This window comes from Anser anser (assembly GCF_964211835.1).
Source record: "Anser anser genome assembly, chromosome: 2".
Classification (NCBI taxonomy): Eukaryota; Metazoa; Chordata; class Aves; order Anseriformes; family Anatidae; genus Anser; species Anser anser.
In genome coordinates this window covers 152,791,802-152,816,994 of record NC_139721.1, presented here as the reverse complement: position 1 = coordinate 152,816,994, position 25,193 = coordinate 152,791,802, and the positions used below count along the sequence as shown (strand labels likewise).

General features: G+C 37.7%; 1 protein-coding gene across 3 annotated transcripts in view; it reads right to left on the bottom strand.

Annotated features, from left to right (window-relative positions):
- Nucleotides 1-25,193, bottom strand: part of PTPRN2 (protein tyrosine phosphatase receptor type N2) — a 648,013-nt gene that overhangs the window by 539,332 nt on the left and 83,488 nt on the right. The gene's annotated exons all lie outside the window — the stretch shown is intronic.

Here is a 25,193-nt window from a genome sequence, read left to right as displayed (position 1 = left end):
CTGTTATTATCTTTCCATTTGGTAATGAAACAACTTTGTCATTAGCACAGGCAGCAATGGAAGGAGTATGAAGAGGAAATAAATATTCTCATCATCTCTTTTTTTTCTTATTCAACATTTTATTGCAGTGGAAAGGGTTGGTTTTTTTTTTGGTTGGTTCTGATTTTATTCAGAATGACAGAGTGCCCATAAACAAGTTTAAATAAAAATAAAAAACAATAATAACAAAAAGGCTCTGGATGATACATGAGAATCTCTGGTGCCATCTAGAGCAGTGCCTGCACATGCTGTTCACAAAGGAAGATAAAGGTTAAAGTTAAATGAGGCTGTTCATGTACAAATACACAGGAAAGAAAAAACAGACAATCTAAAGTTGAAGAATAACATTTCAGAAAGCACTGCGGCTCTGATTGCAGGAACCAATCAATATTCCTGAGAAGGAGGACAACTGCTGAAAACCACATCAGCAACAAAAAAAAAAAAAAAAAAACACATGAACTGAGGAACATAACAGTGACCATCAATACTAACTTGGTTTTGAGAGCACCTCTGTAGATGAATGGATGGATAGGATTGTTCTGTTTTAGGGGAGACTGTCAGCATTGGTCCCTATGTAAACATCATTTAAAAAAAAAAATAGACTTCATCTTTTCTGTCCTCCTTTTCAACAAAATAGTCTTACATTAACTCCTATCTTTCAGAGAGTGGTAAGCATTTTGGTAATGGAAAATGATGTTGGTAAAACACTTCCAGCTACATTGCTTTTCTTTCTAGGGAAATACACTATTCCTTTTGATTTCATGCTAGAAAACACATTTCTGCCAAAACCTGAGTTTGGACAGGGTTTCCATATGAAATTTTGCACATCAAACACAATCCTTGGCATGAAGGCTTACAAAAATGGAAGGAGGGTGTATTTACAGTGGTGTTTTATTTCACATGAGTAATGTGTTTTTGTAGCAAATCTCTGCATCCTCCTCACTGAACACACTTTGGTTTCAATACCAGAGCACACGCATTCATCCTTTCAATGCAAACGAGCACATCCAGACCTGGGACCAGACTAGAGGTCTTCCAGGGGAAAGCACTTCCTGCAATCCGTGCAGGCTTTGATTTCAGGTTTGCAAATCGAGTGTTTTGCTTGGTAGGTCTGCTCCAATTGTACCACATTATGTGCTAACATCAACACAGCCAGAATCTAGCTGAGAAACATTTTGCCATCCTTCAAAACCTATAATCACATTTACACAGTCTCTTTCTCTCTCTTTTACAAGAAAACATTCTGTCATACCAAATGTTCCCACACTATTGATATTTACTTGTTCTGCGAGTTTCTTTCCCTCAGGAATGGTAAAGTCACTTGCTAATTAGGGTCTTCTTGTACCAGATGCTTTCCTTCCTCAATACTCTAATGTTTTGTGTCTCCCTCTTGTGGGAGAAGAAGGACTGAGACTACACGAGACAGCACAAAATAATATTTGAACCTAATGCTCCTTTTCACAATGTATGATTCGAGACACATGCAGTGCATACATACAGGACCGAGAACAATAAGCTCAACTTCACAGTAATTTTCTGTTTGTTCACGTTTCAAAGGAACTGAAGTGGCAGCATGACCACTTAGAGATAACGTGGCCAGCCCTGTTTCACACAGGGTGCCCCAGGCTTGCAGTCGAGGAACGGGCAGGATACACAGAGGAGGAACCCAGCGCGACAGTTACAAGTACGCTGCTTCCACAACAGTCGCTCCCATCTGCACAGACACATCCTCAGGATAGCGACACGGACCAGATGGCTTCCCATTCACGTTTTCTATCACACAGCTATCCTCACAAGAAGTACTAGAAGAGTAACGAATACACCTATTTTCCTGGATAAATTCCCAAATAATTGAATTCTCCTCCTAAATAGAGCCCTACATTATAAATTTCAGACATTTCTTTGCAAAGAACAGGGTCAGAGGAACAGAGTGCAAGAGGTAAGACTGAGAATAACAAGATAGCAGAGAGATGTTAACAGATTTCCTTCCATCAGTGTGAGCTGTGGATGACAATAGGGATGTACCTACCTCTTGACCTACTTTTGTCAAAGAGTAAGAACGAAACGTCCAATACTTTAGTGTACAGAGAAGAGGTAATGGAACAGGCACACAGGATGAGAAGCAATAAGCCACCAACCGGGTCATATTATTGTCTGTACCAGGCGTCAGAAGGGCGATGAGGCTTGAGTTCTCACAGCCAAGCATGACAGGTTTTAGAGTGAGAAAGACAGCAGGTGAAATTTTGATGTTGTTGAAGTCAGTAGAATTTATGCATGGTTTTAATTCAAAGTGCTGTGCTGCAGCATTTCCATGGGTTAATTCTCATGGATTAAAATGTATTTTAGGACAGATCACCAGCCAAACTTTGCATGGGAGACAGGAATACTTTGTATTATCTGAAGCTTCCACACTAGTATTTGAAAAAAATTGTTACACAAATAAATTGAGGTCGAGCCCACAAGAACCATAAAACATTGTACATGTTAAAGCCTGAACATCACAGCACCTCCTATATGATATATATGCCCTGTAAAGTGAATTACGCATATTTGCAGAAATTACACATCTGCTCTAAAAACGTCAGATCTTGCTGACACAAGGAAAAACACAGAAGAGTTATGAGAGCAGTATGTTATAGATGAAAATTCTCCAATGAGTACACTTTGATTAATGCTGCTGCTGCATTCACTAATGAATGACAGGCAAGGTCACAAGTAATTTCGGTAGTCCTCCATACTACAGCCTCCACAGCTCTGGAAACAAAACTCCATGTTTTACAGGAGTACTTCCGTGAGATGAACTAAAATATTTTGCAAACAGTAATAACATACCTGGAGCTGCGACAAACAATTACATTCAGATATCCAAAACCCTAGAAAATAGTACTCCGTGTTTTCTTAGGAAAGATGAAGACATCTTAAAAACCTTGAAGGTACAGTTTTTGGCTCTATAGAATATTGTGTAAGTTGCAAAATCTTAAGATCTGAAAAGTAATCTACAACTTTAACCCAGTGAAGCAAAGGGGCCTGAATATACAGACCAGCTGGCAAGGCTGGAAAATTATCCTCCACTGTCTACTGGAACAAGCTCAATTAAAGTGCCTACAAAAATGCTCTACTACTTATTTGAGAAATTGGTGTTATGAAACACCAGAAATCCATATGTTATCTATACTGACCTGTCATTCAGACATGCCCTATTTATACAAGACTTAATTCTGGATATTAAGTAAGAGTTAAAGTGAAGAGTTAGCGGTCTTACCCATATTTCACAAGATTTTTAAATCAACACAGGAGAACAACAGTACCTTACTGTAGCATTACCACCTCAAGTCCACAACGGCAGAGTCAACTACATGAGCTCCCTACGCACCTCTTCACTTTTGTGCTAAAAATCACCTCAGCTCATTGGCAGATGAAAACTATTTCTACTAACACAACCTACCACTTTCGCACTGAGGAATCCTAGTGTGTGACCCCAGTGTGTCCATGGCAGATGTTATTAACATCCGAGGAAGAGCCCTTCCTTCAAACTCCCCTCTTACGGCACTCAGCATGAAACACACAGCAAATGAAGTTTCTTCAGCCAACAAGTTTATTTAACACTACTCTAAGCAGTTTAAGACTGCTAAACGTTGGTCACTTTTCAGACATATTCGATGCCCCCTGATTTTATTGGGCTTTATATCAGTTGCAGCTTCTGCCTTTTTTTTTTTTTTTTTTAATCTCAACCACTCCTGTTTGCAGAGCTGAACAGAAACAGACTGCTGCAAGGGAGGAAGGAGGAAATAATGCACTTTATGCATTTAATACCTGGCCATCTGGTACCTCAGAAACATGTTCAACTTCAAAACAGCGAGAAAATAAAATGAAGGGGCCAAAAGAGGCTTTGCTGCAGCAAAAATGCATTTATTCTATACAAAGAGAGCAACTAGCAGCTGATGCAGAGGATGTACACCTAAATCCAAATGCTAATACGCAGGGATTAAACAAACAGAAGTAACATAGGTAAGCAGTATCAATGGAAGTGAAATAAAGCCTCTGTCCTCAACATCTTTATTTGCATCACTTCTTCTAATTATCTCTTCTATATCTTACTAGAAGAGTAAGAAGAAAACTGAACAGTTAAGGTCCTTGCCTTCACCTAGAGAAGAAAAACAAGAAATGCAGTAATACGAAGTGACATTGGCATCCTCAGCAACATTTGCTGGAGGTCCTGGGAGAAACCTAGAGATACCAGGTGGAACCTCCCGTTTGCTCTCATCAGAACTGGAGAACTCTCATCAGTACTGGAGAAAGGGAGCTTCTGCCCACTCTACTTCAAAATAGGCCTAAAGACAGGTACAGATAAACCCGTTTACCTGTACAGAAAGGTGCTGATCCCCTCACAGCAAGAAGTCAAATGGGGGAAGCTGTCTAATCACTTCCTGAAACCTTCCTGAACTTAATTCCTCTTTGCCATCTGAAGAATGCATAGGGTAAGAACACCAAGCTGTGTTTGGCATGAAGCCATTGGACCTTCTGGCAAAAATCTGTGTCTAAAAGAGCAAATTACTTAAGGCCAAGCTTCCCATCAGTCTGGTAAATGCTAAACTCCTCTGTATGTTAATGAAAATCCACATGGGCACACAGCTGATGTGCCCATGCTGATAGCTTTGCTGGGATACACACTGATGCATAGAAAAAAAAATCTGCACGTAGAAGGTAATTTCTGGAGAAACAAATCTTTCCTGAAGATCACTACTTTTAGAAATATTCTATTATTTCTAATACTGATCATATAGCTGAAAGGTATGGCTTTGAAAAACAGCTAGGAATCTTATTTACAAGAGTATCATTTTTGTCTGGTATTCAATATTCCAGTTCTTAGAGGCTTCATGGCAGCTTTAGAGAGATTTAACTATCCAATTTCCCCTATACTAATACTTTTTGAAACGCAAATGACTTAAAAAATTTTCAGTACATTAGACAACAACTGAAATTATATTATTTTTGCCACAGAATAATAACAGATAATGTCCACACAGTGTAAATAAAGAGACGCTGCTATAACTGGTGGGGCAGAAACAAGGAAGTAACACAGGGCGATTATTGGAGACAGAAGCAAAATTTGTCTGCATAATGCGTCCTGGACAAGTTAGTGGTTCTAGTTTAAGAAAAACAATTATTTGTTATGTTATTTTCCCCATATTATGAAATTGTTTGTAAATTATAATTTTTACCATAAGTCCCCAAATATTTTGGTGCTTTCAAAAAGGCAAGGCCCTGTAACATTTCAGAATGAGAATCTCAGTTTTTATTTTCAAAGATGAGTTTATATCTCACTTAGCTGTATAGAAACTATATGAAAATTCAAACCAAAAGAACACACAGGAAGGCAAAGTGACAATATGTACCTTCTTACACAAAAAAAAAAAAAGAAAAAAAAGTTTTAAAATTAGAAAAAGTTGATTTGTACCAACTGCAGCCGCACTGGGAACTGTACATCAGTGGTACCATCCCCACACGTACAGGAATTGTGCTGCTACAGAGTTTCTACACTTAAGATTTTGGCATTGTAATAAAAATATTTTTTGAGCCAGTGGTGAAGTAGCAGTTCAGATGAGTCAGCTGTTTTCCAAGGACAAAGGAAGGCAGTGTCTCTCCCCTAGTAAATCTTTGAAAAGACTGAATCTTAGGTGACAAATACTGATCATGTCACATAAAATATTTCTAAGAAACTGTAAGAGAATGGCTGTGGAAAAATCAAAACAGCACAAGAATAGTGAATAATCTTAGGACCACTCTAATGTTGGATCTATGGAGGTACTTACATGGTGTCACAGATCCGAGTGGGTGCTGGAGCAGTCTTCACAAAGATCAAGTTTTATATTAATTATAAACAATCAAGCTTGGCTAGACATCATGAAATGCAGACTCCAAGTAACACCATTAGCACTGGGAAGCAGGTACGAACCAAACTTTGGCAAAACCTTTACAAAAGTAAATCAACAGCAACGTTTTCACTCCAGATTGCTCTTTGTATAGAAATACATATTTCTGTAGGCATCAACTTATACATTTATGTATGCTACTGAACAGTGTTTATAGGTTTCTGATGTTTTCACCAACTACATAAGAAAAAAGACGAGAACACTAAATGTAAAGTAGAAGAGTAGAGCTACCAAATGCTCGCTGGAAGCAGAATGCAGCAGGACACTCTGTGCTATTTATTTACATAAAAGCATGTGAAAGTGATAAAGACCTGCACAGCAGATTGTTCTCGCAAAACAGAAGGGCTTTTGAAGACCCCTCAAAGGAACTGGGGGTGCAAAAGATGGCAAAATTGCAAAGGTCATGAAGTTTTCATAAGAAAAAAAAATAATGAAGTGAAATTGGATTCTGGAAAGAGCAAATTCACTGAGCCTAGAGATCTGATGAGCAGATAAATTGCAAACTCTTCAAAAGAAATCACTTTGGAAGTCAAATTTGTAAGCATATGAAAAAAATACCAAGAGCACAGTGGGACAGAAGTTGGAAAGATGAAGGTATAGTATACAAACATAAAGGAACAGGTAAAAAGAACATCTTCTGAGGACACAGGAATAGTGAAAACAGTCAGAGAATAGGTTATTTAATCCTTCATGGTTTTACTCATCTATGGTCGGTAGATGGCTTGTGGTCCATCAGATGACGGTTCACATAATAACAGAAAAGTAACGAAAAAGACACACATACACTTTGAAGATATTTGTTCAATTTTCTGCAGGACTTAGATGGAAAATATGGAGGAAAGAAAAGGTAATAAAATCCTGCAATTGGCTCACAAATAAAAGTCCTTGCAACTGCATTGTACAAAAAAAAATAAAAATAAAAAAATAGGTAGTTTTAAAATAATTAGGCAATGCATGGATCTGTATGTTTTTATTCCCCACAAAAATAACTGAAAATAGCAACTGCATGTTACTCAGGAGAACAGATGACCATGAGAAAATATTCAAATTACTTCAGCATCATTTTTCATTAGAAAGAGAACGATTTTCAGGCAATTAATCACAATATGCGAGGAAATGGAAGACGAAAGCAAGGATGAGGTAAGTGAGCATTTAACCAAATTCTACACTTTCAAATCACGGTCCCGATGAAACTCATTCTTAGAAAGCATACTAAAGAATATTTAGAGCACTTGGTACCTTGCTATATAAGAAAACTCAAGAGAAATGTGTGGTTCAAGAAGGCTGGAAAATGCAAACCAGAATTCTTATCTTCAGAGTTGAGATCGGAGTGAGAGAAGATATAAGCATTTGGGAAATGTGGACTACTCTGCCTAAACTGAAGTCCCAGAAAAACCCTGGAGCCAATGAAAAACACCTAAGATAGGGTAGGTAACACAAGTCTTGCCAATGTGGATTTTTAAAGAACAGACAGACAAACCATGTCGATTTTCTTCATGACATGATAAAAACACTTGTGTGAGGGGAAAAAAGTCAGTAGATGTCTTATGTTAACCTCAGCAGGACTTCTGGGACTTCTGGTACTGTCCCACATGACATTTTCATTATTTTCATTTCAAGTCTAGATGAAATCTCTTAACAATGGCTAAAAACATTTTGAAGACCCTATTTAGACTTATCAATGGATAACTGTCAAAACAGGATATCAGAAAAGGATGCATCGAGTAGGATTCTGCAAAGGGTCTATCCTGGGTCTAATAGCATTCAGTAATTTCATTAATCATTCAGATGATGGAATGGAATGAATGCTTATTAGATGTGACATTTGTGTGCACACAATACAAGACCTGCAGCTTCTTTGAAGCCCCTAGAGAACAAAATTGGAATCAAAATGATCTTGACAAATTGCAAAAATGGCATTAAAAAAAAAAAAGGACATGATTCAGTAGGGAGAAATGTGAGATGCTATACCTATACCTAGGTAGAAATAATCAGCTGTACAGTACAAGATATGGAATAGGTGGCTTGGATGACACTTTGTGATGAGAAATCTGGGGACTGTAATGGGTTACCTACATGATTCAGCACTGGCATATCATTATACAGCATGAGTTTTTGGAAAATAATATATACAGTTTGTAAGGCTCCATTGAGTTCAAATAAAAGCTCACATTCCAGTTCAACAGCAGAACAAAAATGTCTGAACTTTCTGCTCCACCGATGCTAGCATCAAATTCCTGAAGAACCACAATCACATGTTATTAGAATAAGAGATGGCTATCAAAGATGGCACATCAGAAATGTTCTCAATTATAGATAAGCTTCCTCAAACTTGAGTGACTTTAATAAATCAAAAATCAAACCTTGTCTTCAGTGAAAAGACAGACATTAAAGTTGTTCAGTTTTGAATTTTCTTACTGAATTTTCTTCACTTACCAAAAAAAAAAGAAAAAAAGAAAAGTATTTGTACAACCAAAGAAGTTTCAAAAGGCAACTCTGGTGCACTATACTATCTCAAGACCCTTAGAGAAAAAGTCTCCTATGAGACTCATGTCATGTCAGGCAATGCAGGCAATAAAACAAATAAACATGGTAAAAATTGATAATCAGAATTGGTAGAGTAAATAATTTGTTCCATTTACAAGGCAGGATTGAAACTAAATCAAAGCAGGACTGAATACCAGATCAATTGAAACTGCAGGAGACTACTGAGTTTCTACAACAGGGATCTGAATTGTACAAGCTCTTTTTGTTGCATTTGAGCAAATAAAGTACTTCATTCTTCATTTAATGCTGTGCTACATTTAAGATTTGGCAGCCACACCCAAAATACTAGTTTTAATATAATTCATATTCTTAGAGGCAGCTTTATCATGTCACATCTTTTGTGGAGGGGGGGATGGAAGTGAAACAGTAAATGCGGAGAGATACCTGGACTGTTTGCACTGCAACAACTCTTTCAGAATAACTGAGGACTTGGTATCTTGCAGTGAAAACAGCTTTATGCACATTTATTATTTCCAGAAAAGTTCCCCATAATCACATTTCACTGCATGTCACTATCATATAAAATGTCTAGAGAAATCTCAATGGTGAGAACCTCTTCCTGCTTTGACATGGCTTTAATTGGGATCTCTCTGATTATTTCAACAGAGCTATCAACTGATACTTTTTAGGCCTGACATGCTAGCAGAATCTAGTCATTGATATTCTGATAGTCCCACTCACAGGATTAAGGCTTTACACTACTGTGAGAAGGAATCTATTACTCCTTATAGTCTCTAACGCCAGCCAAACCATTTAACCTTCTTGTATATATGTAAAAGTGATTGTTAGAATTAAAAGTTCTATAAACTCACTTCACTGAAAGTTTACTTTGCCCATTAGTTTTCTACTTTTTTTTCTAATACTTAGGTTTTCTGTGAAGCGTTCTTCACAAGCACGTATCAGAAAGCAATACATTTTCAAAATTCAGTCTGTATGGTTGATACAGACTCTTTCCAGCCTTGTGTGTCTTACTGAATGTCTATTTTCTTTAAAAGATAAACCATTATAAGTCCTAATTTATTTAAATTTGTAAAATGCTTGGAAATCCTTGGGTGGAAATAAAACCACAAGTTTATATTACAATATTTTAATGAAATTTGTACCACTACACAAAATATGAGTTTCATGTTGGGTAGAGAATCATATAATTATGTAAAGCTATCAGTTGGGAATGAATCATCACCAAAACAAGGTCTGATGATCTCTTTTCACAAGTAGATGGAGAAGGAGATACATCCATCTGGATGCAACAATTTCACATGTTCAGTTGATAATTCAAAGCAAATACAAACCTTACTTTCCCACCCTCATAGCAACAATGCCATCCTCAGATCCATAACACAAACAGAACAGGAGCATATTTCTAGGGGCAATCTTTTTAAATGAGAAGAAATGGTTCCAGCTCATTACTTACTATCTTTAAAATGTTGAACCAAAAAAAAAAAAAGAGAGAAATGAGATAAAAAATATAAATAACCTTTCTCATGACAAGAAAGTCAAAATGGGCCCCTCTTGTTGTTTCAGTTGTCATACTTTATAAGTCATTGCCATGACTTCCATGAAACATCTCTTACATTATTTTCTCAACTGTAATTTTTTATTATTATTTCTGTAAAGTAGCTAATTTTCTGTATATACCTTTGAAGCAACGGTTTTGGTTTTGACTCATAATAGACCAAGTGGAGTGCAAAAGTGGTAAAACTAGCCTAGTCCTCCTCATATCAGCAATTCCTACAGCCAATATTCCTTCCTGTTGTCCACCTGCAAAATTTTAATACAAAGGATTCTTTACATAAGGCTTTTGTGAGGAATGTCTTAGTCCATTATTAAACCTGGGAATACAAGATGACAAAAGCTTTAGAAACACACTAAATTTCCTAATACCACGAAAAATTAAATACAAATATATACACAGAATTTCAAAAGCAGCTTTTGATGCTGTGAATATACATCATCTCTCTATAGCTTTTATAATTTCTGGCCTTTGATGACTTCTAATCAACCCATAAAATAGAAGAAATAATTTTTGCACAGGCGTGTGCATCTGTCCAGCAGTTGGAAGCAAAAGGAAGTGATAACTGAACCACAAGGCCCCATTGATTCCCTCTGCTGTAATGCAATTCAGGAATGAAGTGCAGCATCATTATCAGAGATGCTGTACATTAAATTTTCTTTGCTCTATGAGTTCTTAATTATAACATATTAGCAGTGCACGCCTGAGTGAGCACTGCTCTAATTTCAAACTGAAACAATGCTTGCGTCCCGCCGTGAGCAATATTAATTAAAGTCTCTGTTCTGTTTTCCCTGAACTCTCCTTCTGACATTTCCAGGTAAAGTGAAATAAAAATGTATGTCAATATGTAAAAGCTACCTATCAGCAAAGATGTCACGTAGCTGAAGTATCGGATGGTGAACCAACTTAAATGGTTCCCCTTTGGAAATTCTGTTTGTTTGTCCATGCAATTTAACTTATGGTCTTATTAATAACAGTAATCTTATCAGGCATTCTCTGCACATTTCACAAGTTGATAATATCACAAAACATACACGCATGCTTTCCAGGATATTAATTTCAATAGCAATTACTAAATAATTTGTATCTTTGTTAATAATATTTCACATACTCAACTGTTCAAGCAGCCCTTTCCTCGGGGAAGTAACAATCAAATATTGCTTGTGAAGTATCTACGACCATTTATTCTCAAGATGTAATATTCAATAGAATATGTGCATAATGTTCATCGATATATAAAAGAATTTTTCACCAACAGAAATTTAAAGACACCTGACATACACACAGACCTACGTTCAAATTACTGTTATTTGATAACTGAGTAATGCCCATGGTGTCCATTCCCAAGGAAAGGGACTCTCTCACATGAAACACTGGCTGTGCCGAGCACGAGAAACACGTCCCAGTGGAAAAAAGCATCCAAATTGCAGTGGTCTGTTACAGTTATGATAAAAACCTGATTAGCCAAGTGTGACTGTAAGACTTCAAATGATGCTAAGTTTAAATTTTGCTAGAAATGTCCCATTTCTGTGACAATATATCAGTTGGCCTAAACATTTTTTGTTCTCTTGTTGTGGTTGTTTGTTTGTTTAACTTCCTGATGGATCTTAATTTTTCTCAGCTGGCTGGATAAAAATGCTCAAAAATGTTAAGAAGCCATACTGAATCACTTTCATGATTTTCCATCAGAAGTGTTATATTCCTGTGTATCGTATTTCTACCACAACCATATCAATCAACAGCAGCATCATAAATTGAAATCCCACTTCTGGCTTTTTTTTAAACTATTCCAGTTTTAGACATTCAGTTGATTTTGAATTGAACATCTTTCAGTAGAAAAACAGAAACAGTTTTGTAATGTAATTAACCTAGATGTAAATCTGTTTTTGTTTTGTTAGTGGTAGGTTTTTGTTTTTGTCAGAAAAGGTGTTCTGATCACTTTTAACAAGAGGAACTAAACTTGTAATTTAACTGCCCCCAGTGTAACTTAATATAACTTTGCAATACATTTTTTATTAACTTGTAAGTACATTAAGCTCATGTAAAATTTAAGATCACAAATTGAATTACTATAGAAATATAGCTCAAGATCCGAGATACATTCCCATGGTATATCGAAAGAAATCTGTGTTACCTGCTCCTGAGCACACACTTCAATACCCTTCTACAGGTTAGCAAATTAAGCAAGGATGCCCCTCGTTTCTTATGTAAAGCATCTTCAAAAAGATACACATCTGTTACTGCCAGCCATACACATGGGCTTGCCAGCCCCAGCTGTGGGATGTCCCACAGCCAGCTCCCAGCTCTCATGTTGGCTGGGATGTCAACTGTCACCAAACTGCTTGCGGTGGAGCTTCCTTCCTCCTCTCCCATAAGAGTAAACATAACCTGGGACTACTTAATCCTGCCTCCCTAGGGGGCTCTGGGATGTGGTCACCTGCAATCCCGGAGCTACAGGAGCTGGCTCTGTCTCAGCCTGGTGTGATTACAGCTCTCGTGGCTTCACCTGGCCTTACACTCAAGTTCCAAGTGCAGGACTGTGGGGTTTTGTTCAGTGGCTTAAAGCAGCCACATCCTCAGGTGGTTTACAAGCAAAGTACTATCAGCTACAGCAAATAAAGTAGGATATGCCATGCCTAAAAAACACAGTGAAAGTGACTTTTTTTTAAAAAACAGGAATTGTCACAGGTTTCTGAACAGATCCAAGTACAGTGCTTATTAAGCTCTGACTAATGGAATGGTTTCAGTACAAGTTTTTTCTCATTGTGAGAGTTATTTTTGCTTTACTCCTCCATTTCACAAGCAAGAAAATCTTTGTGTTTATGTGGCAGAGAAGCAGATTCTCAGTAGAAGACAACAAGAGGCACAGTTCAGTTTTCTCCTGCTTGGACTTACCTGAGAATGTTTGCTGGACTTCTAGGACAGTGGCCAGCAATGATTTTAACCTTCACATAATACAGTTTCGCAGATGCTTTCAGGCAACAGATGGAAGAGCATTACTGATGCACAAAGTATTGTGAAAAATCAAACTGAAGTCACACCTTAAAATAAGAAATAGACCTCATTCATCTAAATCAATAAACCCAGAGCATAATGGAGCCTGACTTTCTATCAATTACTGCTGCTAAAACAAAGGGAAATGTTTTATAAGGCAGCGTTTTGTGAACCCCAGCAACAGTACAAGGAATACTACTTTATAGGCTTTGAAAAAGGGTGGGAGAGTGCCGTAGAGGGAAGAAATACATGAAAAATAAACAGAAGCTTTGGTTAATGCTGTAGTAAATAGCTACAGAGAGTTATGACAGCAAGTTCTACAGATAATAGTTGTTGCACTACTTAAGGTTAAATCCAGCCAGTTTCAAAACACAAAATGATTTGGGCTAGCCAGAAATATCAAATAGCTTTCCAAAAAAATAGTTCTGTATTTGCACAAGTTTTGCAACAAACCCACCTACAAATAGCTGCAACTTCCATAATACTGATGCCAGTGTATTCACTGATGATAAAGCCCAATGATTCATAAAAATATGTGCTACTAGGTGTCTTAATTGCTGCCCTTAAACTAAATCTAAGAGAAACCTTCTGAATCAGCTACGTACATTCACCAATAATCAAATCAACCTGTTGCATAATCCCCAGATAACACACTGCTTTGCTCAGAAATGACTTTAGCATAGTATATAGAACACGACTCCTTCCTCCATCATCAGATGCCCTCTGACTTACCCACCTCAGATCAAAAACAGTCACATGGGGACAAATGAAAATGTCATACAAGCATTGAGTATTGTTACTAAAAGGAAAAATATATTCCATTTTCTACCTATGCATAGTTCATTAAAGATGATCGCTTGGTGCACTGGCATTTACATGTCAGGCATGACAGCATAGCAGGAAAAAAAATCAATGGTATTTCTGTTAAAATGCAAAGTGTATTGCAAAAAGATATCAATAATCTCAGGAATAAGAGAATAAAAAACAGTCTGATCCCTTCCTCCTTATGGAGACTATTTTAATTGTTAAATTGCTCTAAACTTTCATTAGCACAGAAATCGATATTACACAGACTAACACCATTTACAATATTCTAGGTATAGCTACAAAATCATGTGCCCCAGTCTAAATCTGATTTAAGAAAATAAGTCTTCCAAAAGACTGCAGAATGCTTACAGAAGTCTACAACAGTGACTTGCTGCATACCAGCAGTGCTCAGACTAAATATCCACATCTCATGGATGCATTAGGAAAAATCATGCAAAACTTACTTTATGTATCGTGGCAGGTTGAGGATTGCAGCATACCCCAATATGAAAAACCAAATAATCAAAACCACAACACACATCCTTATGTAGACTCAGCACAAGCGTTTCCCTGATTGACCTGAAGGCTACAAGTGATTGCAGCTCTGCTTCTGAAGGCTGGCATAAATCCTCAGTACTAAGTCACCAGGAGCCAGGCTACAAATGAAAGTCCAACCAATATCCAAAAAATACCAGTAAAGCCCTGTATTTTTCTGTTTGAAAAACATGATCCCCGCTCTTATTGATCTTGGTAACAAACTGGAACAATCTTGGAACAAGCCAGGAGACCAGTCCACTACATGTGTTGAAAGCATCAACTGGACCAAATACTCACAAAGTGAGGTGAGATGGAAGATACCCTACTCGGTATCTTTCTAAAAAGCAGCTCTTGGCTAGTAGGAAATTTGAGGGAATTACAGGTATGTGTGGATACATACAAATACACAAATATACAGCCTACTGGGAAGCACTTCTGCTCAGGCAGTGAGAAATCAAAAGTTCTTCAATCTGAAGAGGGCTCAGTCCCGTATCTGCTATGCCATAGGAGAGACCCAATCTATTAGGCTTTGAGAGGGGCTGGGACACCTCTCCTTTTTGTTGAAGCCATGCCAATGAATAGAAAAGCTGCATGAAGCCAGAAAGAGAACAAAAGGAAAAGCACGACTCTTTCCAGTCGAATGTCCAATTAGGTTGCAGAGTACAATTATCAATTCCAGCTTCTGCTCCCAAGACAGGTTAATACATTGTACCTTAAGCACCTATTCAGTGAAAATTTGATATAATCTTGGGAACAGGACTCAATCACAATTTATCCACCAGGGTACAGTTCTGTTCCCTCGTCCTCTTTTTCCAGCCCTGTAAATCTTGTCTTTCCTATACAATGTCATTAGAAAAAGGGAAAGCGTGTCTTCACGGTGCAGTAATTAGCGTGCCACCCCAAGGAGTTAATAAGATCCTAGGCTGTACTTGTGGGTGCTCCTGCTGACACTTTCTTTAAAGACCTTCATCAGTAGAAGTTTGATAAGAATGGAAGGGTGCAAGGCAACAGCTACTTACTTCGTTTTCAGACAATCCAAGGAAGGGGATAATGGTTATCCTGGGGAGCGCTGACTGCACTAGCTACTTTGTACCCTGCCACTTCTCTTGGTTTGCCTGCTGGTACCAGAAAGTGGCCATTGTTTGAGACAGCATGGATGGGATTTGTGTGGTTAAAGTAGGTCTCACATACAGAGCTGACCTAGACATCTTATCCACACCTTTTGTAGAGATGGAGTCAAGGATTCACCTTCACCTACAGCAAAGATCTAAAATGTGTCCAATTAGCTGCCACCTAAAAACGCCTATTTTACTTTCAAGTATAAGGGGAACTTTGGGCAACCAGCTCAGAGACTGACACCCAAATTGGGCATATCGATGGCTAAGCCTGATGAACCCCCCTCCGCAGTTCTCTGAGGCAGAGCTTTCTCTGACTTCATCCCTTGGACTCCATACACTGACGTGAAGATACTGACCACAATCCTCCTTTGGGTCGAAGAAGTCAAGTCAATCCCAAAGATATACTGGGTCTTTTCTTAGTGCTTTGGGTAGGCTCCAACTTGAGTGAGGCCTGGGACAGATCTCGTCAACTTAGAGGTTCTCTTTCTTCTCTTTGTGTGTCACGCTCTCTCCTCAACTATCACTAATTTAAGTAGTAAATTGGCATAATTGTCATCAAACGTGCAGTACAAACTTAAGTCCATGTACAGTACTCGAAGGGAAAAAAAGAGCACAGTTCACCCATTGGACCTAATGGAAAAAATCCAACAAGTCAGTCAGTAGTTTTACAGTGGAATTAAGCATAGGGACACCACCATTAACTGGTAGAAAAGATGTTTTTCACATTTGAATGTCAGATTGCACCTTGCTGATAACACAGGTATTCTGGAAGAACTTTCTCTTTAGGGCCAATTTCTTTTCAAAAAGAAGTGCAATTGGATAGACCAGACAATGAATAGTTACCATATAAAACACACATGGTAAAAGGTCTAAAAAAAAATGAAATAAATTATTCTGAGACAAAATTAAATGAGAAAAGATTAATTAAGAAACCTGACTAGAAGGCCTCCAGAAGTGAGGCAATAGACTCTTGGCCATGAAAGAAACGTCCCCTACAAAGCAAACACTGAACTAAGGATTCATTTAGAAAGTGATCCAGGATCAAATTCTCTCTCTCAAACCTTCTCTGCTTGGGAGGGACATTTTAATGAAAATTTTGTTGCTGTTATTATTAATAAGTGCAGCACTGCTAGTAATAGCAACCTTCTGATTAATATAAGAGTCCCTACCCTAGAAGCTAGGTTGGTTAGATCTGAGCTGGTCGGAGCTGCTTAATGCCATGTTAAAAATGTTAGCAATTGCTGGAACTCCGTCATCATAACAAGCTGTATCCCCACAGTAGTTTGCAGGCCAGAAAACTGTGCAAAGCATGATTTTTCTGGTTCCCAAATTATATTCCAAGTGTCCCTTAGTACATTTAGAGTAACCTCCATCCCTGAATTGCTCTGTGTGGTCCTATACATTGATCTACCAAGTGATCCAAACTGTTCCATTGCTTTATAAAAGTTGAATAACTAGAGTTGAGGCCAAAAGATAGCACATCAGGGCATTTGATTGAACTCTTCATACCTCTCAGTCTTCCACTTCAACCCTCTGTTCATAACAACTATCCAACGCTGCAGAAAAACATATCCAACTAAAAAAAGCATATTAAAAAAAAAGTAATTTTAAAAAGACTTATTTGAAGACAAGTGACAAATAACATTAATGCCCACTGTCTAATTTTGCCCACCAACTAAATTAAGAATGTCTTCATGTCTGAAGAGGTCCTAGTGCACAGTATTTGCCAAGCATTAAAATACTATCACATTGTAGTCATGTAATCTCACAATAATCTTTGAGAATTGAACAAATTGAGCCCTGTGTGCCTTAACATTTTCTCGAACTTAAAAATCATTTCAGTACCTCTCTTATTTTCCCATTCAATTTTGGGCAATAATTTTGTACACTGGCATGACAGTTTTATGCAGTATTCTCATGCTGACCTTATCATTAGACTTGATGAAAGTTATAGAAAAAGAGAAAAAACACACGCCCCCAGTTACACTTTGCTCTCACAGCAGGAATTATATTAACCTTCTTTTGCCATAATAACAGAGTGAAAACCCACGTCAGGTTGTTTTTCAGTCATATCCACTACTGAGTTACTGCTTGGGAGACGGTCCCTCCCTGTTTTGCATGGCACCTTTTCCTCTGTTCTGGAAGTGCAAGTTTACATTTGGATGTAACAGAACTATTTTTGCTAGCAAGCACAAAAGCAGTCGTGCCCTTGTCACAAACCATTCCTCCCACTCCTCATGGGATTTTCAATAATTTATTTTTAGGAAAGCAATTATATAAGTTCTTTCCAATCATTTGTAATCAAATAGAACTGAACCCTACTTTAAAATCCAGTCCAGGACTAACATTGGTCAGGGTTAACGTTGGTCAACAATCCAGTTTTTATTCCGTTAATGTGCAATAAACATGTTTACTACTAAATTTTTGTTCGAAGTGTTATAGAGCTCAAAGTCTCTACAAAACTCAGTACCCTCCACATGCAATTCAACTTTATCAGCTAAATGTAATTACTTTCAAAGATTAACTTCTTTGTTGTTATGAAAGACCTTCTTCACATATAGCTATATTAACTAGCATTTAGCATATTATGTTTTAAAACCCTTTTTTAAGGGTATCCTACTCCAGCTCTGCATTAATTCTGACTGAGATCAAGATTAAGTAAACCAAGCCATATTCCTACTCGCTTTGCTAGCTTTACTTAAAATCTTCTGTTTCTGCTATTATTTAAACAATGCACGTACTTATCCATTTGTTAATGAACTACACCATGGCTAAATTTTTTTCCAATGGTAATACTAGATTCATGCCCTTTAATTTCTTAAGAAATTATTATTCCCTTAATAATAATGGTGACATTACAGATGCTTTTTTCCCTTCAGAGGTGATCTGGGAAGGAAGCAGAGCATGAATGGATAATCACATTCAGCACAACTAGAAAAATATATTTAATTTTATTAATACATTTAAATAATGTAATTAGTATTTTAACTTAAGCTAATTTAATTAAAATTTAATATAAATATATTAAGGAAGCATTAAAAGAATCAGCGAAAGCTGTAGAGACCCACATAATAGTTGTATATTCACATCAATGTATTCAATATTTCTGATATTATGTTATTACTGTTTCGTTTTGTTTATACTTTCCACATCATCATAGCTCCTTTTTGTCTCTTTCTGTTTTCTGTGTCCACTAAAAGCATACAAGGAAGCCCATTTCTTTCTGCCTGGATTGCATCTACTACATGACTGAAGCTCCTTGCTGCAGTGTGAATAGTGAAAACATATGAGTGTGCAAAATGTTTTGATTCTTCATTTACATAAACACACACCATTCTTGAAAGTTAGCATATTTACAACTGTTGACTATTGATAAAAAAAAAAAAAGAAAAGAACGTGAAAAAGCCCTCCCATGTCCAGCTTTCTGTTCATTACAATCCCTCTTGCAATTACAGAACTAGTTAGCTTCCTAATTTGCTTCCTGAGAACTTAAACTAATGCTTAGCTTTAATTTAGGTGCCAATTCCATTGCAGATGTTCTGCATGCTGCTTGGTTAAAGATTTTGCAATTACATTTTGTAGATTTGTTTTTAAATCTCAGCTCTATTATCAGTAAAGCAGAACTAAGCTCTAGCTCAGCATCATTCCTGCCCTCTTGAGTTCTTCATGAAACTGAGCTTTTTGCTTTATGTTCAGAAAGAAAAAAAGCCACAATATGGGAGCCTAATTCACTGGAAAAGGCAGGACAAATCAAGAAATTAAAGAGGATTTTATAATTTAAGCTTTTACCTTAATGAGAATTTCTTTCTTTTTATATACATGCATATAACATTATTTTGTATCTACATGGAGATTATATATTTGTTCATTTTTTCCCCACACCTGGTCATTCAATATGCAAAGCTTGCTAAATTTAATTATGATATTGTGCACCTGTGCTTCCTTCCACCACCAGGAAGCAACCCTTTCCCTTGAAACTTGCAATTTTCATTGCAAAATTGAAGTATTCTGCGAAATAGCTGCATACCTCCTACCCAGCATACCTCACAGTGAGGCAACCACACCAACACAGTTATGCAATTTAATTACACCTTTGGATAACATCTTTAAAATCAGGATGGGCTTTTGGAGATTGGAAGCCCTGTGAAGCTTTCAAAGCAGTGCCATAAGTCCAGCAACCATTACATGGCTAGCACACATTGCACAGTCATTTTCTAGTCCTGGGAGGCCTTATAAGTTGAAGAATTTCTGATATCTTCCTTTTTGGGTGCCTAACCACAAATCTAAAGAAAAAAAAAATCTATTTCTTAATAAAACTTATTCATAACAGTGCCTATTTTTATACATATCTTCCATTTGTAAAACTGATTTTATGAATTCATTTAGAAAAATTTATCTTTAGCTATAGAAAATAAAGACTTTTTTTTAATAGCACTGCTAATTATTCCTTAATGCTATCACTAAAAAGACTAATTTACTCTGAAGAATCTGCAACCCAGTGCAAAACCTCTTTAATAAAAGAGGGTAGACAATTGATTTATTGCTCGAGTCTCTTTTAATTACAACCTCTGAATAAAATGGAATTATTCCATTTTGACTTTCTATTTGTGTACACCAGTTTGTTTCTAAAGGGAGAAAAGAGACCACTTCAAAAGTCCACCTTTCCCCTGGCAACACCTGAACCACAATGCACATGACAGGTAAATTTATTGAACTTCATTATTGCAAATTAGGTTGCAAAATTGTAGAAGCAGAGACTATGGCACAGAGACACTTCAGTGAGGGCCAGACAAACTGAAACATCATCAGTCTTCTCCAGCACCCACTCTAACAGTCTGGGAGGGAGTAGCCCACCACGAAGACTTCCTGATACCCAAGCAGATCTGAAACAAGGGCTCTGAAACCAGAGAAACCCCCAGATCTGACACAGGGAAAGCAGCAGGGACTCGTGGTTGAGAAGGGAGAAGAGACAAGACGTGGTTGGTTCAACCACAGCAAATTGCACCCTAAAATTCACCTCTGAGAAGACCAAGTTAGGTCAAGCATTATGCAGCTGCACAGACTCTGATTTCAAGACCTGTATGGTCAGCTTCATTCTTATACAAAACAAATTAAAATAATGTTTCATATGTTGCAAACTTCACTTAGGGCATTAATTTTGCAAAGGAAAATAGGGAGTGAAATTTAAAGAAAAGTCTGAAATTAGTGTTCCCAGTACTCCCAGAATTTTGGCAAACTGCTTAATCTGAGTCTTTGCTGAAAACTTATTTCAAAAAAGGAGAAATTTCCTACACGTACATACACTGTGTATCATTTCCTCAGGTCAAAATTATATCACTTAAAAAATGAAATGGACAGGGAATTAATTGTTTATATGGTTCTATGAAAATTATTACTCTAACTTCCCTTTAAAGGGAAAAAAAAATTACATCTGCATTTGTCATATAAGTAGCTGTATCCTTAGCACAATGTCTTTCTCCGTCTTAAACTAAATGGATCCCAGATGGACTGGTCCAATAGACTTTTTCAGTTAAGGTATTTACCAGACTGCACAAAGGTAGATTATTCACAGTGAAAGTGCAACTCGTTCCTACTCTACAGTTTTCTCATTCATATACAATGCAATAATCTCATGTCAAACCCACTTCTAAACATTATACACTTTTTATCTTAAAATAAAAAAAAAAAGCACATTCTCTTATAAGGTGTTTTTGCTTCAAACTATGAGCCTCTGAAAATTAAGAAAAGCATCCAACAATCATTAGTACCACACGTCTCATTAGGGTCTAAATGGTAGGAGATCAATGAGAAGAAAAACATTGCCACTCTCCACTGCAGAAGAGTAATTTTTTTTTTTTTTTTTACAGTTACTACTGTAGACTTGGTCCAAATCAGAGCAGCTGTTAAGGCACCAAGGACATTAAAGTTACAGAAAGGAAATTATATATCACTAGCTGAGTACCAAGAAGAAGAGATAAAATTAAAGAAAATCATTTAATGAATGATTTCCTGGTGAGACTGCATCTGGAGTATTGTGTCCAGTTCTGGGCTCCCCAGTACAAGTGAGGCATGGACACACTGGAGAAAGTCCAGCAAAAGGCCACAAAGCTGATGCAGGGGCTGGAGCATCTCTCCTGTGGGGAGAGGATGAGAGAGCTGGGACTGTTCAGCCTGGGCAAGAGGAGGCTTAGGAAAGATCTTATCAAAGTCTATAAATACCTGAAGTGAGGGTGCAGAGGGGATGGAGCCAGGCTCTCCTTAGTGGCAGCCAGGGCCAGGAGAAGAGGCAATGGGCACAAACTGGAATGAGGCTCCATCTGAACACCAGGAAGCAGTTCTTTACTGTGCAGGTGACTGAGCACTGGCACAGGTTGCCCCGAGAGGGCAAGAAACTCCTTGGAGATGTTCAAAAGCCACCTGGACACGTTCCTAGGTGGCCCTGCATGAGCAGCAGGTTTGGACAAGTTGTTCTCAAGAGGTCCCTTCCAATCCCAACCATTCTCTGATTCTGTGAATATATATCTACGCTCATCTCTTACTGTCTGTTGAATGCAGCACAGACTATGTCATATTTGTGTGTGTATGCATCCATTTTGTTTCATATGTGAAACCACCTGGAAGATATTTCAGTACAAGTTTTTCAAACTACATAACTGATGATATTGGGTAGTACAAATCTACAACACGCAACACATGAGAGGCATATTCCCACAACTATTGTATTGCTTTTTTTTATTATTTTATTGTGAACCAGTAACAGGAACTAATCAAATTATTGTATTTAAAACTCCAATTCTACATGTATTGTGCAGCTGTGACAGTATGAATACTTTCACCAACATCTAATTTTACCATCTGCGTTAACTGTCGCTGGCTGAATGATTAACTGACAATATAGTCTCCCCAATTGAAAATTCTTTGACTTCAAAGGGAAATACCTGCATGAGAATTGATAAAAGGCACAAAAGAAGATGTCTTACTAAGTAATTATTACACATTGAGGTGTATCTGTTTTAATTAATGTATTAGCAACATAGGCAAGGAAACAAAAACAAGCACTTCAAGCACAGTGTTAGAATCTGTATTTGATGCGTGGGTCATGGCATGGAAAGCACTGCAGTTCCAATAGGCGTCTTCAGCTGCAGCCCAAGGAATTCTGATAAATCAAAACAGAGGTGTTTGCTTCTCAGCGTGCTTCTTCCCACCCTTTCCAGCAAACAGAAACCACGTGCTTCGGTGATTAACTGAGTTATAACCCTTGGGGGCATGGACATTTATGCAGCAAGTCAGGAACTAAGATAGAAACAACACCTTGGAGGCATTTACATGTAGTTCAAAAGTGTTATTTTGCCAAAAGAACAAGCACTTCAAATTAAAGCATTTATTATATAGAGGGTAATTTGATTGCTGTTGCTTTTCAAAGCATCTCGCAGAAACACAGCATTGCCCCTAAGAATTCTGCGTGCAAAGTCAAACACTAAAAGAATGAAAATTATAGAGGTTACCACCTTAAACCAGTCCTTTGTTCCTCTATGTTATGGCACAGAGCATCTTATTCCTATGGATAAGATTATCTTATCCCTATAGAAGACTTTCACATCCAGACTGCAGTTGAAGTCCACCACTGGGCATCGCAGTCTGTGGCTGCAGAGGGTGCAAACTGATTTCATGCTCAAAACTTCTCTGAATTTAAGAGTATTTCCTTATGGGTTTTCACTATAGTATGTAAGCTATAGGAGTTAGACCCGGCCACAAATGAGCATGTATAAGCTGTCATTACAGCTCCCATAGCCTTCGCAGAAATATTCTCCTGCAGTTCTGTATGTGATCGAATTGGGCCCCTGATGATTATGGCACATACTATACTATACAACACATACCTGCTATAACTTCATGCTGACGTATACCTGAACAATTTTATTTATTTTTTTTTTTTATAACCATGCAGAGGTACTCCAGAAACCTGTTCCATTACAAAATGTGTCACTACAAATTAAATTTCCTATTTCTGTATTATATTTGTGCTCTGGTAGCAAGTGACTGCTCGTCAAACTACTACATTCTGACATTTTGTACTGCACACTGCTACCAAAAAGCACCAGCTTGAATCCTTACCCAGAAACCTGAACAGCCAGTTGCTGCAACATGGCAGCTAGATGAACAAGCCTTCCCCATGCAGCAGCACGTTCCCTGGCTTTCCCAAATCCAACTTAATGCAGACACAAGGAAGAGTGCTAAAAGAGAGCAGAGCCGAAATAACCTGTAACCCTCTGGAATCCAGTCCTCCTGTTGCACTTGCAACCCAGTGACGAGGAGGTCATTAATATCCTCCTCTCCACGGTATACAGCAGCCATGGCTCAACATCAGCTTTGCAATCCAACTCCTTTGGCGAGCCTGAAAGCCTGTGTCTTCTCCAGGATTTCCCATGCCCACCCCAGCCCCAAGGAAAAGCACCACACAGTCACAATACCTGGGCTGTTCTCCAGCCGGCTTGCCCAGAGATGGTAGCAGTGAGCTCATCACACCCAGGATTTTCAGCCTAAGGTTTACTTTTCGGTCTCACTGCCTTTCTCTGGCATATGTACAAAGTGTTTGCCATGCCATCTGCTCATCTATGATATAAGCAGGGTCAGCACAATGTTACATTAAAGTAATTTACACCTACTTACGTTGACTTACTGATAAATAACACATCAGTACTACGATGAAACCATCTACAGGCTTCCTAAGGTGTGCAAGCATTTTAGTGACAGGCTTCCCTAGCTATACTGTATGCATAACCACCAAGCATCTCATGTAATACAAGAACCTACCACTGCTCCAGCTACCACCGAATGATAACACTTAAGCCTAGACGGACTGCAGTTATACTACAGCAATCCTGGCTTTAAGGGCTCAGCTCCACAGCCTTCTGACAGGCTGGTATTCTATCGGGAAAAAAAAAAAAATGTTTTATAAAACTTAAGCTTTAAAATTCCCTTTCCTTGCAAAATTTTAAGATTTACCACAATGTCCCAGACTATTAATATTACTTTCTGATTGGCCCTATCATCACCCTTTGGTGACATTCACAGGGTGTATTTGGATATCTAGCTGTGGCTCCTGTATGATCCGCTCTTGTGTTTGCTTCTAAAGGATGCCTGCCTCCACAGGTTACAAGAGAAAGAGGCCGATGGGGAGTCAAGAGAGAGAGCTGCATTAATGCAGGAAAACAAAAGGTCAGAGAACTCAAGGAGGGACTAAGAGAGGGAACAGGAGGAGAGGGAAATTCATTCTGAGGGAGAACTGACTTAGCTATTTAAATTTCATAGGAAGTTAAGAATTTTCTCTCCACATTAAAAGATTTCTTCAATACAACAGTACTGCTAAAATGATTTCCTTTCAACAAGTGTAGTATTATAATAAAAAATTGAAATTAAACACACCAAGTCATTATGTCATAATGCAAAACATCGCATTGTACTGAAATATTTCATTTCCCCTTACTACTACATAGGAAAATATTATAAACTGAAGTCATGCATAATTGAAAAGTAAAATATTTTAATTATAGATAAAATTGATGTATTCTAGCACTTCTAGGGTTTTTCCTGATTTTATCTGTAACAATTTCTCATATAAAACTGCAAATAAAACACGCCACGTTGTTCATATTACTGACTAAGGATGAGCACTTGCTTAAAATACAGTTTGCCTATATTCAT